Source organism: Pteropus medius, unplaced genomic scaffold (assembly GCF_902729225.1).
Source record: "Pteropus medius unplaced genomic scaffold, Ma_sr-lr_union100, whole genome shotgun sequence".
Classification (NCBI taxonomy): domain Eukaryota; kingdom Metazoa; phylum Chordata; class Mammalia; order Chiroptera; family Pteropodidae; genus Pteropus; species Pteropus medius.
The window spans coordinates 11,421,422-11,435,418 of record NW_024354503.1 but is presented as its reverse complement, the minus strand read 5'-3'; the positions used below and the strand labels follow the sequence as shown (position 1 = coordinate 11,435,418).

At 35.2% G+C, this 13,997-nt stretch overlaps 1 protein-coding gene across 1 annotated transcript in view; it reads right to left on the bottom strand.

Annotated features, from left to right (window-relative positions):
- The window catches only part of PTCHD4 (patched domain containing 4), a 175,169-nt gene that overhangs the window by 104,574 nt on the left and 56,598 nt on the right, over positions 1-13,997 (bottom strand).

The window sequence follows — 13,997 nt, the reverse complement described above, 5'->3', positions numbered from 1 at the left end:
CCTAGAGCAATCACAAAATTAGAAGCAAACATTATTTTTTAGAGATACAAAAGGAATAAAGGTATAATAAATTGGAATGTCAATCCAAAAGATGGCCAAAAAGAGAGTGAAAAGAATATATAGATAGAAATATATATGGGACATGTGAGACCTAAAGAGAGCACAAAATAAAATGGTAGATTTAAATCCAACAATATCTGAAATTATTTTAAAGAAACTAAAGAGAATAAGTTCTCCAGCTAAAAGACAAAAAATAATTATACAGAAAAAAATCTTCACATTTAACTATATGCAATTTATAAGACATATAGAAAATCTATAAAAAGGTTGATACTAAAAGAATGAAAAAACTTATACTTAAATACAAATAAAAGATTCTGATGAAGCTATATTAATATTAGAAAATAGACTTTAAAGTATTTCTAGAGATGGAACATAAGTTTATATTGATAAAATATTTAGTTCATCAAGAAGATATAATAATAATAATATATATATATGCACATTATAACATAGGTAGTAAAACTATAAAAGAAAGCCAAGAGCTAATTATCTTAAAAGTCAAAATAATGCAGAGGAGGAGAGGGTGATTAGAAGAAGACATTCAAGAGGCTTTTAGAATGCTGGTGATATTCTATTTCTTAATCCGAGCACTGTTTAAATAAGAGTTAACACATAACTATTAGTAATAATAGTATATATACAAGCTTTACATATTATCTGCATGTTGGGAAATTCTTGAGTTATTAAAAGAAAAAGCACACTGCATAATCATATACACACAGAGTCATCTTTTTTTGTTTTATATATCTATACATTTATCTATCTATAAATACAGTCAAAGGATATATATGAAATTTTTATCAGCAGTTATCTTTGATTGGTGGTTTTATACTTTCTTTTTCTTTAAATGTTTTCCTGTAATATACATTGCTTTGCAATAAGGAAAAATTGGATTAAAAAATAACTACTCAGGAATAGAAAATAGGGTTTCTAGAGAGAAGAGAGGCTGGTAGAAGGATGTGTGTCAACCTTGGAATGGAAAATGAATAGCTTTGTGGAAAGTGAGACATAGATATTCAATGAGAAGGAAATACTTGGAAAGCAGCAGTGCTGAAAAGGACTCCAGGGTGAGTATGGACAGCAAATTAGATAGAAGCTTGCAGTGTTATGTGCCAGGAATGAGAGCCAGTGTTATTTATAGCTACAAAAGCACAGGCACCATGGCACAAAACAAGGACAAGCAGCCTCTTTTTATATATATTTGGAAAATCTGACTATAAGGCAACAATTTTATAGCAAACTACTTTTAGCTTAAACTAGGTACATGGAAGAAAATAGCCACCATGACCTAAAAATCATTATGGTGATATGGAATTCTCCAATAAGATTATTTCTCATTCTAGTTTCATAAAGGGCATGGCCTCTATTAATGGCAGCCCCAAGTTTTACCAAGGGTGATGGTAAAAATGTGGATATTTGGAAATTTTTCTTTAGAATCTTTCTCAAAAAAGACATCTCACAATAGCCATGAAAGATAAAAAAAAAAAAAGTCTGCATTCCCTTAAGGATTCAACTTATGGGAGAAAGCAAAGTACAGAAATCATAAAAGTAGGAGAAATGAATCCTGACACAAAACTGGCCTTTAATAGAATATACAATGTACAATGTCCAAAGGGCATTGTGAACTTAAGATGTCCAAAATGGCAAGCAGAATATGGCAGCAAATGTCTAGGTATCAGCTGATAATCAGTCAGGTAGGTAAAGCATATTGCTCCTAGGTCCACTGATGGCCAGGAGTTGGACTGGTGGAGAGTGGGATCCGGTGCCCTGGAAGAAAGTTGATTGGTGAGAGTTAGGCAGCAACATAAGGCAAGTGGATGGACCTCAAGGCAGGACTTCAAGTTCAGCAAGATATTGGGGTGCTATATCATATCTCGCAAGAGATAAAGAGGCTGGCAGGATATAGATATCCCTCAGATAGTATAAATAATGAGAGACTACTTACATAGGTATGGGCCAAGCCATTAAAAACAAAACAAAACAAGGAATATTGAGGTATGCAGAGACTATCAAGAACAGGATGCTGTTACCACTTTTAAGTATAAAAGAATAAAGGGATGAAATAGCATTACCAGGGTCCAGTAAGAACTGCAGTGGTGACCTGTCAGAGGGTAAAGTTGTTGCCAGAGAAATAATGTCAAAATAGAAAGGAAAACAGCATGATAAAAAGACCTTGACCTCTTTCTCCTTCTCTCCTACTATTTGCTGGTGATGCTCCTTTATTGGCAAGTCCAGCCCAAAGCCAGAGGACAAAGGAGTTTAGGTGATGCAGGCTGTAAACATCAACCTTCCAGTGCAAAGGTCAGGGAAGAGAAGGGTAGAGAAGAAAATCTGTTGGTGATGATGGGGAGTGCAAACAGTACTCTGCACACGCAAGCCAAGGCAAAAAAGACTGGTTATGCATAGTGGGCCAATATGCCAGAGCTGTCCTTCATTCAGTCAGCCCCAAAATAATTTAAAAATACTTCCTGTAATGTATTTGCCCCATTATTACTGTGCTTAGGCTACAAAGACAGTAAGTTATTTTTTCTCACGAATGTTTTGTAGCCCTGAGTTGAGTGGAAGAGAAGACAGCATGTAACAAGGGTGAGAGAAAAAGAAAATCAGTCATTCTCAGGTTTGGAAGTAAGTTAAAAAAAATGCTACAGAGCAAGGGACATTTAAGCCTTGCAAATCAGAACAAGGGGGAGATAGAAGGGAATTTGTGGAGAAGGAACATCACGAGACATAAACAGCCTTGCGTATTTGGACGTGTAGCAGTTTGGTTTTGGTCGGAGCAAAAAATGAGAGAGAGATTGGAATTAGAACCTATATAGAGACTATTGGTCTCCTTGGATGAACCTTGCTCCCTTGGCCAGACTGACATAGAAACACAGCAGGGCTGGGCTGAGTAAGTAGATGGCACATTGGTAGTAATGATTGGGTAGGGTGCGAGGATACAGGATCATTCAGATTGTGTTCCACTGCTTTAGGGTTTTCATCTCTTAGAATAAGATAAAGAAGAATTAGCAGGATGGGCAAGGGGATAAACAGACTGGAATAAATAACATAAGCCAAAATAAAAATATAGAAAACTCACAAGGGGAATAAAAGGAGGACCCTCAAACCCTTGGAAATCATAAAAAGATTGTCACTCTCTGGGGATTAAATTCACTCGATCAGTAAATAATCAAAAGAGAAAGAATGTCTTCTAGTCCTAACAGAAAACACTGTCTACTTAGTTCATTTACTAACAGTCAGTGGTGCTGATTCATCTCAGAGAGAAAGTTTATCAACCAAAAGAGGTGGCTTACATGGAATGGTAGGTCCAATAATGTGGGCATCTGTGATGTGTTCACAGAACTTTCCAGAGAAGAATTTTCCTGAATCTGGGAGGCATGGGTGGGCATTTTGGTAGCATTCTTGAAGGAAAACAAGAAAATCCATCAGACATCACTGTATTATAATTTTTGCTCATCAGCCTTCAAGTAATAATTGTATATATCTTGAGAGAAGGAAGCCTGGTTAAAGAATATATGTAAACCACTTTTTGAAAAGGTTACCAGAACAGAGATTCTGGCAAATATATTATCTCTTGCCAACTTCATCAATGAGCTTCTTTCATTGTGAATCTAGTTTTACCACTATGCCTTTACAAATACCATTTCCCAACCTATAAGACAGACATTCTAATCCTGGAATACAGTAAATCTACCCTTTGGAGTCTCTTGGCAGTCTCGCTCAGTTTCCTGCCAACCATACAATCTCATTGCCTGTATCCCTTTAGATTTTCTGCATCTCAAAAATATGTTGACTTGTCTACAGAGAAACTTAAGGTCTTAAATACAAATCACACCTTTAAAAACATTTTGATAAAATGACTACAGGAAGTATGTGGATATAACAGTCACCCAGGAGGTAACGAAGCACAGCTACCCAGGATGTAAAATAAACTTAATTCATCTCAAGTTTAGTTTCTACCTTCTATTATATTACGAAGGAGGCACTATAGAATGGTAGAGGACTAGCAGTAAGCAAACATTTTTTTAATCCACAGGAATTTTTCCTCAAACTAAATCTTTATGAAAACCGTAATGTAAAAATGTGAACATGAGATTCATGGTCAGAAGCAGGAAAGAATAGCCAGTGGATCTGCTGGCTCGATTCTTTCTAAGGCCCATGGTACCTCAGCACATCCTGAGGAGCCTCCTGGGGCTCAATCTGAGAACAGCTAACAGTCAAGGAACCTGGGAGGAAAAATCAAGTAATACAGGTTTCAATCTTGGCTCCACAATAGGCTTGAGAATAGGTCTGGTGACTTTATTTCATTATTTAATAGAAACAGCTGCTCTCGGCAAATAAGGAAGACATTTTCATGATAAATCAGTCATGGGAATACTTGTCAGTTACATGAAGCACCAAACAAAAGATTCGAAGTTTGGACTAAACTCTCATATTTGAAAATCCAAATTTTCCTCATTACATAATCATTTTCTTTGACTTTGTTTAAAAGCCATTGCTCTAAAAATTTTAAAAGAACACATACAATTTCATATACAGATTTAAATACATTTCTTAAAAGATAATCTTTATATTATTGCTTTATATTGCTGTGCATTAGTGAAATTACAAGTCATTTATTTAAGAAATAATTATTGAGCATTTATTATTTGTAAAACATGTGCCAACACAGTTAAATATATGAAGTTGCCTTGATACTTGACCATGACAGAGGACAGGAAAGCCAGGGCGATAGAATTATAGACTGAATTTGTCAATCTATTGTTAAGTATTATGATGACTCCTCATGTTCATCATAGTCTCACCTCAAATTGACAAGTTAGGTGACTTTCATTATTTGTGTGATCTTGATTGGTTTTTACTTGACGAAATGACGCATGTAACCTGTTTCTTCCCCCTCACTTTTTTTTTTTTCTCAATAGTAGTTTAACCTAATCTTATACCCAGTTCTTTCTGATAAAATTAGGTCCTTTCCTTCATTATTTGGTTTGGATCATTGACTTTTACGGTTGAACTCTATGCTTTTTATTATGTCATCTCAAATACTATTAGTATATATTCTTAACTAATACTTTAATGATTTATATTATTAACTATAATATTTAGTTTAGGATGTTCCATTTAAAATAGAAACAATCACTGGAAATATCACTGACCAGGATATATTCTTATTCCCATTTAGGCCAAGTCAGCGTGGAAAAGTAATAGGAAAAAAAGCAGCTCCTTCTTTATATTAAATTCAGTTCAAGGTTATTTCTCTAAGGGTACATAATAATATCTGTAAGCCAAAGCTTGAGTAATAGAGATTTGCCTTGGTCTGCATGAAGGCACTGCTTGATTATTACAAAAGAAATCGACAACTATGACACACAGATACTTGGTACAAACAGTACATAAACCACAGAGTTCCAGGAAGGTGGGCGGGAATCAGTGCACAGCGATTCTTCAGTTCCTGGAAGCTTAAGATTGACCTCCATGACCATCAAATCAATGTAGGATTTATCTCATTTTCTCTGCTAACTTTTTTTGTTGTTAGCTATCTGGGTATGAAAATACTAACTTGAAAAAGAAGTGAATTTAAGAAATAAGTGTCCAGTTTTTAAGTGATTTTTATCTGGAAAAGACTTTGTTTTTCCTCAAAAAATTAATGGCATAAGCCTTAACTCTTTTTCATCCTTCAATTTGTAAGAGTTCGGATTGCAGCATTTGCCTTGATGGAGCACTGCAGAAAATACCATTTTGGCAGGCAACTGTAGTTATCCTGCATCGGTAATATTTCTTCTTGGAATTTTCTGACATGAGAGTCAGGTCAGTTACAATTAATGAGAGTAGTTAAGGTTGCTTGTGATAGACATGTATCTGAGGAAGGCTGAGATGTCCAAGATGGAAAAGTATAGTACCTGATATATTCATAGTTCTACCGTGTGCTGGACAAAATGATGTCTCTCTCATTTTCCTATCTGCTTATATATTCAGGAGGCAGTACATATTTAAGGGCAGTATATATTAGGCAGCATATGACTTATTTATAAATCTTTCCATTTTAAAAGTCTAAGCTAGCATATCAGCTACTCTTGAGGAAAAAAAGAAATCACCAAAATGGGTACATATGCTTCTCACTCTGAGTAAAATTATATTATGCAACAGTTCTCTTCCTCATTTCTAAACTCCAACTACCACTGGAGGAAGCGCATTAGCAGTCAAAAGTATAATAGATGGAAGTGGATTCCAAAGAAAATGCAGAATCTTAAGGAGTCAAGATATAACTACTAATGTTGGACAGTGCTATACAGTAAAAAGTACATACTTTTCAATGTTACCTCAAATGCTTGGCATAAAATTCAACTTTTTACTTATTATGCCAAGATCTGTTCCCTTTCCACCTCCTTCAAAGTCTACAAAAACCAGTTGGTGAGACAATGTCTTAACTAATTAAAAACATGTCTCAGAAGGTCCATTTCACATCTACGATAGAAGAACGGATCAATATATGGAAATTAAAACTAAAGAATAACATTAAAAAAGGGACATTAAGATATCGAAGATAAAAATAACCAAAAATTTAGACTTTTCTTGCTCTAAGAACTTTAACAGTCACAAAGCCATCAATAAGTCAATAATCGCAAAATGCCTGCCATGCATGCTTTGGACTAGACAATAGAAAAATGCGAAGTTTGGCCACCAATGAGCCAAAATTCTAAATGAAGTGACATATAGCTTAAGTGTCAAATAAATGATTCACCGATTGAAGAGTAAAAGTGGAAGAAATATTAAGGAACACTCAGTCCAACTTCCTTATCTTATGAAAGAGAAAACCCAGGAAGAAGAAATGACCTAGCAGATAAAAGGAAGGGACTGGATTGCACTCCAAGTCTTCTGACTCCAATCTCTAAGTACAGGGATTTTCACATCATTGGCCAACCTTTTCCCAGAGGAAATAACTCTTTATCACCCAAAGCAGGGTAACTGCAATGACTGTAGCTAAGCAACAGTTCCACTTGAACATTCTTAATGCCATAATAAGGTCCTTTCTCTTCCAGCAATGGGGTTATTTGAGGAAGGCTTTCAACGAGTTTAATGACTCTAAGTGAAACAGGCCCTATGGAAAAATCAATTTATGGAGAAAGATTTCCAATACTATAATATAATCATTAAAGAACTTTAGCCAACCGACAAGTCTTAAAGGGCCCATTATGTGCTAAACATAGTTCTGGTTAATGTCTGGGGAAAACAGAAGTGCCTAAGACGTAATACCTTATGTCCTTGACAGCCTTGCTCTTTCTTAAATCCAGTTACTGCCTCCAGCAGAACCAGGAGGAAGAGCTACCTATGTTTCTGACGAGTTCTTCCCATCAGTAAATCTCCAGCTATCAGCATGATCTGCTTAAGATATTGGTCCAAAGAAGATTCTAGAGAGCACTTTTTCTAAAAACTGACTGTGGCCCACATTAGAAAATACATCTTACATCACGATCTATTACACACATATATATATTAAACTGAAACAAAAAGTATGACACGATAATATTGTACTATGTGCAACACCTTCTGATACCTCCTATTCCTCTCTATTCTCTTTTCTTTAAGTGAAATACAAATGTAGATCATAATACATTCAACTGATTTAATGACTGTCTAATAGAGCATAACTCATTTGAGAAACACTAAGAGACTATTTATTCATTAATTTCACATATATTTATTGAGTGCCTATCCTAGGAAAGTACTATTTGAAGTATTGGAAAACATTTTTCTTGGAGCCACCATGTAAGAAGTCTGACTACCTGGAGAACAACATGCTGAAGAGGCCACATTTAAATGCTAAGTTCAACAGTTCCAGCTGAGATGGTCTTTCAGAAAGACCTAGACGTGGTACCAGCCATATGTGCAAAGAAGTCACCTTGGAAGTGGTTGATTTAGCCCCAGCTATTCCAGCTCTCTGACATTCAAGTCATTCCCGGCTATTTAAATTATCTTAGCTGAGGCTCTAGACATAGAGGTGGAAAGAAACTGACCTCATTGTGACCTTTCCAAATTACTGACCGACAGAATCTATGAACATAATAAAATGGTTGTTATTTGACATTACTAAGTTTCACGATGTTTGTTTTACAGAAATAGATAACCAGAACAGACTCCAATTTAAAACAATTTTCTGACTCCACAATGAAGCATAATATTTTGATCCTATAATTTTTTTACTATGATGATGGGAGAGAGAAGGATCCTCATTGCTTTATTGTTTGGCTTAGTTTATGTGGAAGAGACAGTTGATACTCATAAAATAATCCATTTGCTCCCAAACCTTCTCTACAAGCCCTTGCAGGTAGCTGATGGCTATCTGTCCACTTCTGGCTAGTAGAATATAATTAGAGTTAACTATATCACTTTGAATACAGTTAGAAGTAGGTGTGACTTCTCTAACTGTTCTCTCTTTTGGACTAGGAGCGCAAACTCCGAGAAGACATTATGAGATGGAGGTATCCTGGATCCTTGATTTTCTGAAAAGCATTGCCAAAGAGAGCTTCCTGACCCACACCAAGCTGCAATACGAATAAGAATTAAATCTTTGTTGTGTTAAGCTAAGTAAATTTAAGGCATTATTATTTGTTATAGCAGACCTTAACTAGTATAATTTTCATGATCTGTCATTATAGTCATTCTGCATACACTATAAACACTCTCATTTGGGGGCAGGGAGGATTTTTTAAATTAAATTCATTTCAATGTCTATTCAACTCCTCCTCCAAGCAGCTATACTATATGACTGGGCAGGGAGCGGGTGGGACTCAGCAACCATGCTGACTGATTTCTTTTTTAATTCATGTACACAAACTTCAAGTGGACCCTATTGTTTCCTACTTATTCTCCTAAATTTCTTAATTAATTCTCCAGTTTTCAAAAGTGACTCTTTCAAACTCCCCTCACTTTCTTCAAATCAACACCTCCTTCCCAAAATTTATTCTCAGCTGATGACTTGCTTCATATTTTACTGACAAAGTTGAAGCCACAGAAAATAATTTCCACATGTTCCCACCCCCACATGTACCAATCTATCTAGATCTGTCCATATATTATGCCTTCCCTTTTCTCAAATGTAAACGAGCCGTTTACGCTCTTATATAAAGCCAACGACTCTACTTGAGCTCTGAATACAGTCCCAATACAGTGATATTGCTTCTGCAATTTCCTCCTCTCGATTTCCTCCTCTCTCTGTTTTACCGCAAAGCTTTCTTTCTTTACTGCACATTGCCATCATCATATAATCATTATTATTTCCCTTTATTACAAAACTCCTGAAAAAATTATCTTTATTCACTGTTTTTACTTCCTCCAAGCTCCATTGAACCTCTTTAAATTACTCTCATCTCTCTTCTAAAGCGGATATTGTCAAAGTCACCAATGACCTTCAAATTGTTAAATAAAATGACCAATTCTCACTTTTCATAGGACACAATATCTTAGCAGCTTCTGGAACAATTGATCCTTTGCTCCTTCATGAAACATCTTCTTTACTTGACTGCTGGGACAATATTCTTTTTTGGTTTTCTGCTATCTCACTGCCTGATCGTTCTTAGTGTCATTTCCTAAATCATCCTCATCTTTCCAAACTCTAAGCATTGAATGGTCCCAATCTCATATTTCAGACTATCTCTATTTTCTGTGTGCATTTATCTTTCTAGTTGATCCTTTCAAATTCCATGTCTTTGATTATTAGCTATGCCATGGTGAATCCAAAATTTATATTTTCAGCTCCAACTTAAAGATTTTACTACTGAACCTCACTTACATAACTGTCTTATATAGCCAGCCCCATATTTTTCCACTTAGATGCTTAATAAGTATCTCTAACTTGGTAGATACAAAACTAAACTCTTGATATTTTTTCCCCACAACTTATTCCTCCCACAATCTTCCTATGACAGTAAGTGACAACTGCTTTCTATTAGTTATTCAGTCCTCAAAGTTTGGGGTCACACTTGACTCTTCTTTTCCTTACAAACTGTAAGCAGTCCTTCAGCAAATCCTGTCAATTCTATTTTCAAAAATATATTCTGAGTTTAATCCCTTTTTCTGCTGTCACTGCTCTCATGATATTTCAAGCCATGATTATATCCCATGAAGATTTTTGCAATTACCTCTTACATAGTCTCCCTATAACCATTCTTACACTATTGTGGCCAAACTTCCAAACTGTAGCCAAAGATAGTACAATAAGTAGCTACAAAAATGTTTTAAAACATAATTCAGATCACATTCTCCTGTCTCAAAGTGCTTCAGTATTAAGTTCTTGGTGTCCTACATGACCTGGCTTTACAGTACCTCCCTAATACCATCCCATAATACTAAGATAGGTGCCCACTCTGCTCTGAAAACACTTCCTTTCTTGCTCTTCCTTAACTTCACCAAACAAGGTCTATTTCAAAGCCTTTGCATATACAGTTCTCTTTGTGAAGGATGCTCTTTTCTCATGTTGCCACATGGCTTAATCCTCACTTCATCCATTTCTCTGCTTCAATTTTATTTTTTTTTAGAAAAGCTTTTCTTTGACTACTTATACTATTTATCCTTTTTTCTGCTTTACTTTTATATTTTATAACATTTATCAATAATATAACATAGTTTATATTTATTTGCTTATTGTCTGATGCTTCCCTTTTGCAGGCTTAGAATGTAAGATCCACGTAGGCAACAATTTGATCAGTTCTGTTCAATATCTTTTATTCTATAACCCAAAATACCTGAAATACAGTAAGAGCTCATAAATTTTAATAAATTAATAAATAAATGAACGTGAAGCTCAGTTTTGTTTGATGAATGAAAGTCTCATTTCTGGAAACTCTGGGTTCATGTAGAAAACAAACAAACAAAAAAACAAGTCATCTGCATGTGTCCACTAGCATTGAGCTGACTGACTAAAGTAAGACTCCAGGAATATAAAACAAACTCAGGATGGACAGCAAAAATAACCATAAACCAAGGCTACTAACATCCCTGGCAAGTATCCACAGATCAACAACTAACAGTGAGAGCCAGCTTGGCATCCGTGTGCAATATTAGCCCACACTTCTCCTTCCAGAAAGAGGAGACACATCCACATAAAGCAAATGAAGTAAAATGCTGACAAAGGTTATAAATTAAATTAGTGGCATTGGTTTGTGCTTGTATAGAGAAGGAACGTTAAGTTTGGAGAAAAATGGGGTCATTTTAGATGACCCCAAGGTTTTAAAAAATTGTTATAAGTCTGGATTTCTCTTTCTGGTATTTCTTCTAAAGAAAATACATAAACTTGTAATCATTTTCTTTTCTAAACCTAAATCTATAACACATAATTTGACAAACATAAATTTACCTATGGGGACACCAGGAAAAAATATAAAAATTAGTACAGGCTTAAAAAATGCAAGATATAGAGGGGTAGTATAGTATACATGACTCTGAAATGACATTGGGGATGTTAAGTGGATGAATGGTCATAAAAAAGAATAAGCAAGTGCAGTATAGAAGGAAGTTAGGTGGTCAAAAATAAGATGACTGAAGAGCAGAACACCATGAGCAACACATCCAGCTTGAGGGATAAGTTCTAACGAGGAGGAATGGTTTGAATCTTGGAGCACAATAGAGAAGATATTCACTACCTCAAAGAAATCTTTATTGGGAGATAGGAATAGAAATAGAGGTTCACAAAAGAGTTGGGCTTCTTTTCCTTATACCCAACTAACTTTGGATTATGCAGCTGTGTAAACTGTAATTCATCGATGGACTAGTTTCAACCAATACTGTGTGTATAACCTGAAGATATATATCTGCCAAACTAAACTTATTGTCAGCATCGCATTCCACCTCACCACCTTCATCAAAATGTGCTTTCTGTGTCTCACAGCTTTGTGTGTCAGGCTCTGAATACATGTACACATACACACGCACTAGAAGTCAACAAAAGAGAATGAAGATTAGGGGTTTGAGGATAATAAATACCTTAAATGTATCATTTCTTTGTAAAGAAATGATACAATTCTAACTTCAATTGAAAAATGAAATGAATAATATTGTGGGATATTTGAAATTTAAGACAGAAAAGTCCAAATCCTTCATCTAATATGTGAAGAATGAGGACAAAGGGACAAAAAGACTACACATAACTTACCCAATAAAATATCTAAAGTTAGTGGAAAAGCTGGGATAAAACCCAGATGTCCTAGCCTTGCGGAGTATTCTTTTCATTTCATTAGTTCTCATCTTGCTATCTTTATTGCCACAATAACTTTACAAACAAACAAAACACAAGAAAACAAACTCTTCCTTCTCTTAAATAAGTTTATATTTATAGGTCTATTTTTGTAATGTTTCAGATAGCAGAAAACTTCCTTTTAGAATATTTTAAGGACTAGAATTGCAGGAATACTAAAGAGTATTCACTGGGCTTCCTAGAGTCTGCACCTACACTGTCCAGGGGTGATTTAGGATGTTAAAGATCATTGAGAGGAGAAAAATGTAAAAAGTGTGTGCTACAGGGTCTAGACTTTTCCCTCATTGTGGCTTTCAGGGTTCTTATTATTTCTTTAAGGAACGAAAATAACACTCTGATTTTGTAAGGCCTATGCCTCAGTATCACTAGACACAAGTTTTCTCCTTATCTGTACGGAATATAAAATTCTGTGTGTTATAAACTTTTCCTGATACAGCTTTCCATTTCCTAATTAGATTGCCATCAGTTTTAGAAAAAGCCCTAGTAGGCCGTAAAGTATTTAATTTGTCAGTCTTGAATGAGTCATGTTTCATTTGTAGTCTTGCTTTATGATTCTTATGAATATTACTATTTCGAGTCAAAAGACTGAGCCCCTCCCCAAAATAACAAGTATAAATGGTTCAAATCTAGACTCATTCTCATCACCAGTGAAAAATTTTTTCATATGGTACTTTGAGAAAAAGAAAAACACTTTTTGTTAACGAGATGAACATGCATTTAAAGATGATTCGCAAATCTTGGAAGACTTTCAACTTCCTGAAGCCAAGTGCTGTTTCTTATTCATCATTGAATCTACTGTACTTACCGAGCACCAGATTAACCACTAAAACTTGATTATACTTATTGAGTGTATTAGCTTTAGGTATATTCTATTACATTCAAAAAACAATTCTTTGAAGATGGTTCACTTATTACTCTCATTATACGAGAGAGGAAACTGAGGCTTACTGAGATGAACTAACTTAACAGGGCCACAATGAAGTTGGATTTCCAGATAAAGAAGTTTAATGTCAGTACCTACAATATGAATACACTTTGCAGTGTTCTTGAAAACGTTTGTTAAGGTGAAAACAAAAAGGGTCCAGACCACCTAGAAGACTTTCTGACCATGTTCCTATGTCTTTTTCATTTAATAATAAATATGTAATTTAGAGCTGATTTTAACCTGGGGAGCAAAAAGCAATTACTTTACAGCTAAAGCTCTCTTGTTCATGTCAGTTCACCACGTAGAGGCCATTTTTACAGCTCTTCTTCCAAATCGCTACATGTAGGGAATTATATCACAGCTGACAGAACTCTTTTGCAATGCCGTGGTTATCACCATTATCATCTCTTTTCTGATATGCTCCATCAGTTTTGTTGCTGAGCCATCAATCACTTTTCCAAGACTTGATCTTCTCTTTTGCAAGAACACACGTGTGTGCGTGCATGCACACACACACACCTTTTTCTAGACAATTTATGTATATCTGGGAGAAAACTTACAAGAACGGATGTCTTGACTGAGGATGCTCAGATGTTCATTAATTTTTTTCAACAGAGATGAAAAAAATAGAAGACACATTTTTAAGTAGCAGCAGGAAAGTTTTAGTTTATATAGAGGTGGGAAAATGGAATATATTCTCTGCAAAAACTTTGTAATGAATTAATCAAGTTTAATTAAAAAGTTCTTTGAGATTAGAAC